Source organism: Priapulus caudatus, unplaced genomic scaffold (assembly GCF_000485595.1).
Source record: "Priapulus caudatus unplaced genomic scaffold, Priapulus_caudatus-5.0.1 Scaffold351, whole genome shotgun sequence".
NCBI lineage: Eukaryota > Metazoa > Priapulida > Priapulimorpha > Priapulimorphida > Priapulidae > Priapulus > Priapulus caudatus.
The window spans coordinates 150217-156972 of NW_014577412.1; positions in this window are offsets into that span (position 1 = coordinate 150217).

The following is a 6756-nucleotide window of genomic DNA, read 5'->3' on the forward strand; positions in this document are numbered from 1 at the left end:
TTTGGCCGCGCATCTCTCTCAGACATAACTCAATCGGTCCATCCCAAAAAGTAACTTCACTCGTCTACATCAGACACAATCTTTACACGTCTACATCAGACGCAATATTTACACATCTATATCAGACACAATCTTTACACGTTTATATCAGACACAATTTTTACACGTCTATATCAGACACACAATTTACACATTTATGTAAGACACAACCTTCACACATCTATTCTAGACAAAAACTCCAGGCAGTCTGACCTCTCCCGCACGTCTCTCTCGCCAGCTATCGCGCGTACGAATCACCCAGGGCATATATTTAGGTCATGCCGCGTGTATAAGCATAGATATGGGAGTTTTGTCAGATTTCATGTGACTTTTTAACAGCTTTGATCTCATTGAATTCTTGTATGCAGTAATCGTTAAATCACTGTTCAATGTTTTTAAAATTCTCCGACATGCTCCCCCTGGTTTAAGTTCAGGTCTTTTAGGGTGAGCCATAATGAAATAGTTTTGTGTTTGTTGCACCCGCAATTAATGCTGGAATATTATTAAGAGCTTATTAAGAAGGAGAGCATACAACGGTGAAATGCTGAAACCATGCTGCAGTATTAGTCGAATTAATAAAAGTTGCCTGTTTTATTTTGACGATTTTTTGTGGTATTATTGATCAGCTGTCCTACCTTGCTAATATAAAACAAACCGCTTGTCCCTACGATGCCTCTACGCTGAGATAATGAGTTGTAAAAATCTGGTATTATTGCCAAAAACCGACTCGAGATCAGTGTTTGTACACTATAATTTCACAGTGATTTCACCGTTGTACGCTCTCCTTCTTAATACGCTCTTGATATTATCCAAATGACAGTTCAGCAGAATTCGCCATCGTCCTTTAAGTCGCCCAAAGGGATTTTCGACTACTACCCGTGCACGACTGAGGCGATAGTTAAAGTATTTCTTGGCTCGATTAGTATTCGTATTAACAGGATACGGCTTCATGAGCCTAGGTAGCAGAGGGTAAGCAGGATCTCCGGGATATCAACATTATTAATAGTTTGTTTTAGATTTTCAACGAGGCTGCCCGGTTCTGCTTTGCGATAAAATGATGATGTTGCTAGTAGGGGTGTGGGCACCTTGAACAGGTTTTTCAGTTTTTCCAGAATAAAAACTAGGTGATAGACAGGATTGTAAGCTAGGAGTTTACACTAGTGTTGATTGAAAGAATCTAGAGTAAAATAATCAAGAAGAAGTATAGAATTTGTTTACTAAAATATATATTGTTTACAAAACAACAGGCCTGCAGTACACGTCAGTTCCCGTCTTGTCCCGCCAGTCCAGTCCAGTCGAGTCGCGTCTCAACCAGTCAAAACCCTATTCATGTCAATGGTCTCCACCAATCACAACCAAGCTAACTTCCTCTAGCCGATCACGCACAAACACTAGCTCTTTGTTCATTCAAATAATTCCTGCCATAACCCCACATGTCTATCCAAACCCCACATCTGCACTCGTCTAGACTACTATTTCTAAACTATCTGCTAAGCGACTGACTCTACCCTAGCCCAGACTATTTACAACATAAGTATAACTACATTTACTAATAAAATGTACCATCTGTAAACCATCTGTAAACCACATGTTACAGGATGTCTACTCAAAGTTATTCAAGTGAAACTTCATGCTCTAGTATATAAACTGCAGCCAGAACAAACGCTGAAATCTGCTTCGTGAATGATTTCTTAAGGTGGTTCAATGTGCCCCACGAGTGGGTCACCTTGAATATCGCTTTGGGCCAACCTAACACCATTAGCCATTAGCTATTAGTTTGGTTGGGGGGGGGGGGTGTTTAACCAACACACATTAACTAAAAACGCGATGAATTTGTGAATATAGACAAAACCTATATTAGATATATGCCGAATTACTGCATATAACTATCGAATTTCTCACACAAAAATGAAATTATCCTATATTGTCCACTGTCCACAACCCACAGAAGTCATTTACAGATCTCAAGTTCAAGGTCAATCAAATACAGTATATTGTAGGCACGATTATCAACATTAAAGTTTATCATGGATTGCACACTTTTAGTTCCACCTATGGCGGCTGGTTGGGGTAGGCACATGATTATGTCTCCTCGTTCCACCTTATCACGCTCACTGATCACTGGCTTGATGAATCAACCGGGCATTTTACTGGATTGGCGATAAAAATCTACATCATAAAGATTCTTGCCGTCTTCCTCTACAATTTCAATAATTTGCCCCACATAGTAGACATCACGACCTGTACTTTCCTTATTCGAAGGAATAAACTTTATCAATACAAAGTCGTCCTTGCCGGGCTCTTTTGACTGATCAACAAAATCATCAACAAACACCTCACCAAACTCCTCACTAGAATCAGTGAGTACGATGCTATCGTATTCTTCTTCAAAATCATCATCTGGAGTTGCTGTGACTTGCACTGGGACTATTGCTTGCCGTGCTGATTGTGCCTTCTTTGTTCCTGTTTTATTATGTTTAAGCTTTTCAAGCAGGGTTTTTATTTCCGGAGTATCGGTGATTTATTTGCAGCCAACAACTGCTCTTGTACGAGGTTTCATCGGGTTAGCTGGGTTTCGTTTAGGCTATGGTCTCAAATCTACTAGCTTCGAAAACTAGTTTCATGGTCAGATGAGCTATTCGGTGGTATGTTATCATTCACGTTTTCATGTTGATCATCTGCGTTCTCCGCAATGTCGTCACCAGGTACTGAATCATCGACAGGGGCATCGGGATTACGATTCACGAAGACAGAAGCCGCCAAGAATTCGTCATCAGTAAATACATCAAAGTTTAGTGGACAAATTCCCGTCTTCTGGAACACTGATGAGATATTCTCATGCGATAGAGCGCGAGAAAATGCCTTAGTGAAACGTTCCGGCAGATCATATATTGTGATGCGCTTACCAGGATTACTCAGGTTCCACTCGTTCACGGCTTTTTTATAGTGCGTTTTTAGTGGTCCATAGACGGTGACATCAAGGGGTTGCAGCTTGTGTGACGTGTGGGGAGGGAATGTTATTATAGACAGTTTATTTTATTACAATATGTGAGCATATTATGTAGTTGCCACTCGGTGGGCACAATTTGGGGGTTCACCCCACGGTCTAAAAGCCTATATCTCTAGCTGTGCCAACATTTCTTCTAGCTGCATAGAACATATACCTCGCATCTTGCCTTACGTATTTAACAATGATGGCAGGATTGGCCCCAGATCTTGGCTTGGGCAGGCGGTATGAGATGCTAATGTCCTCATGTGAGAGGGTGCTACTGCCAGTGTACCTGCATCTGTGTGCCAATTTTTTTAGCTCACCTTGACATCGTCAAGATGAGCTATTGCCATGGGGCGCCGTCTGTCGTACGTCCGTCCGTCAACATTTGGCTACGGTCAACGATAATTTAAGAACCGTTTGACCCACATGTTTCAAATTGCATATATAGTTGTTACTCCTATGGGAGAGGTTTGAACGTCCTATTTTGGAGCACGCCAGTCGACCTGCTTTCGAGCCACGTCCACTTTTTGGCAAAAATGGAAATTGCCATAAGTCAGTTCAGGTTCAACGGATTTTGCTCATTTCTGGTATGTGAATGAATGAGGACTGGCCCCAAAACATATCACACAGGTTTTGAAACAACTGTGTCGGCGTTCCTTATTCAAAGTATTATTCCGCTCCGCAAGTATATATACGCATCGACATAACATAACATGCACCTTTTGAACTAAAACAGGTATAAGGGATACAAAAAAAAACACGTATGGTGCATGCTTGCGTGGTGTATACAGGAAAAACCCTCGAGTATTAACGTTTATAACTAACTTTTTCACTTTATTTACGAAATAAATGCCGACACAAGATTGATTCACATACCCATTTTAAGTATTTCCGTCTCGTTCATCTCTTGCGTTAATGTTCCTTTCGTGTGACTGCATCCTTCTCTTCCTTCGTCGGAATCTATTCTTCCTTTCTCGTCCTTCTCCTCTCCGTTGACAACCTTGCCGACGCGGCGGCTGCAACGGTCCTCCTTGTCCACGATCTCCAGCCGATCCTCGTCGTCATCGTCGTCGCCGCTAGCGCAGCCTGGCTCCCATCTCATCATCAAAACTCGCTCTTTCCGTCCCTCCCTCCCTGTCTCGCTCTCCGTCATTCTTCCTCTGTTTCTTTGCTGGCCCATAGATCGATATAGTGTTTCGGCTATACTCTCTCCCATCTCGTCATCGGAACTAGCTCTTTCCGTCCTTCTCTCCCTCTCTCGCTCTCCGTCATGCTTCCTATGTTTCGTTGCTGGCTTGTAGATCGATATAATAAAGTATAACTTGCGTTGTGTCCGCAAAGGGATACCCAGGTTTTGGACTGTCACAGGTTTTGGACGCACATACGCGCGTGTGTCTCCTTCCGCAACCAGAACCAGAATCCTCATTCCCCTTACATCTCCCTCTATATATTTCCCAAAACTCCTACAAACCACATGGACCACGCACATGTACCCGTTCTCACAGACTACGTCCTACCCCCCATTTCACAATGACCCTCTAATCTGTATAACCTAACCACGTCTACCATTCTCCCTAATACATCAATGTAGCCGCGCATCTTGTTGAGCGACGCTCTGTCTAGCTAGACTATGGCTAAAACAACTACCAGTCTAGCTCCACTGACTTATCCATGTAACACGTACAAAACAGATGTTACAACATTTCCTCCGCTTCAAATGTTAATAATAGTATAAATTGTATATTGTATTGTTGTATAGTATATTTAAGGATTCTGTCAAACCTAATTAGCGCGATATCAAATTTACAGCCCCGCTATAATAGCTACCAAACGCTTATAACTTACCGCTTGTGTAGTCGGGCTATGTCGTTTGAGGCATTATATACTTTTGTTCCTGCTGTAGAGAGGAAGAAGTACTCATTCTCCCCGGCATCCGTCCTCTCACTCAGCATGGGACGAACGCTCTCAAAGTATATTTGAAACCACTGATGCGACAAAAGAAATCAATAATTATTATTTTGCAATGAAATATCAGTCATGGACTTAAATTAGAACACAAATCCTTAGACATCGTGCTTCCTATCACAGGAGGAATTGGAAGAACAACGCTGTTCACCCGCACATGTTAAAATTCTCGCAATCAATACGTACATACTCCTCCTCCTTGTCCAGTGCAAACATTGCCAGTTGAGTGGAAGCCGTCTTCTGTTCTTTGACGCTTATGACGAAATATTCTCGACCGTTGACTGTGGTTTTCCTCCTGTCAAGCCATTCGCGATCATCATGTTCATGACCACACCTAAAGAAAAAAAAAACATCTATCAAACCATGTATCTTGTATGATCTAATGAAACATAATAATAAGTGGGATCTTCAGCCTGGACACAACCACTCTCACATTGTTCGTCTCAAACACAATATCGTCAGTAGTATACGTGTATTTACATTTTGTACCAATGGCTATTATTGTTTATCTGTTAAGTGGCCATCTCTACATGTTCATCTTGACCGATTACAACCGCATATTCCATCTAGTTTCTATTCATTTATTGAGTTAATATCAGATAACAGAAATACACACCACGGCGTTGGCAGTGCCTTAGCGCAATCACTGCATCTAGGTAGCTAGTGATAAGTGGTAGTTGGCCCTCGGATACCACGCCTCGTTGTGCATCCGTTAGTGCACTAACAAAGTATTCCTTAGCGACCCTCGACACCTTCATACTGTGACGAATTCGGTGGTCTCTAGGACCTGCGGGGTGTCACGGCCCCAACTCAGGCTCTCAGGTAGTGGCACGGCGATGAGAGAATAAGCGAGAGATAGCTCGGCTGACACAGGAGTAGATGCGAATGGACCGGGGGTCCGATTTACTGCATTAAGTACTGGCCGCACGCTCGGCCGGACACGCGTGCTCCCACCATCCTCACTCTAGAGGTCGCCCCGCTGACCCACCGGATGCGCACACACGTAGTATACGCTCAAGTTACAGTAGCTTACTCTTTACGTCGATCGTTCACATCAGCACTACTAGCCTCAGCACACCATTGACGGCGTTCACACACAGTTAACGGTTCGAACGCACGGTAGAATTACGAGGCTGAACCCACTGTATAATCACAGGTCCTGCCTAGCGCGTCCGCACATAGTTAACTCAGCACGGTAGAATTACATACTCGCGCACACAGTAGAATCCACACGGTAGAACTACACGCCCGGCAGACTCATGGTATAACACCCGGGTCTATCCGCACTGACTGGCCAGACGCAAGAGAAAACACAAACACGTCCTCCCTCACCTGCTGCCTGGACGCCAGAGACGTTCCAACACGCTCGTCTCTGCCATTCGCTGGCGACACAATGAGTGTGATAGGCCACGCCCCCTTTGGAACGCCAGGTTAGCTAGGCTAGCGTACGCTAACGCGTGTGTGCACGCCAAACAGTCGCGTGGCGCCATCTATCGCACACAAGATTCGCTACACTGCCCCCTTTCCCACACCTTTTGGCGCCTCCTGGTGCCAACTCTATTCGTCGGCTTCCTTCCCCGGAGTCGGCCCCTTGCTGCGGGAACCGCTCCCCCAACCCGAGATTGATACACCTAATATAGGCCCCCAAAAGGTAATGTCCACTTGCCCGAACGCGACCCCTCCAAAAGACGACAACAACTTGGTCACACCGAATACCGGGATATAGAACGGCAACAACATGGCCGTACGAAATCATACCC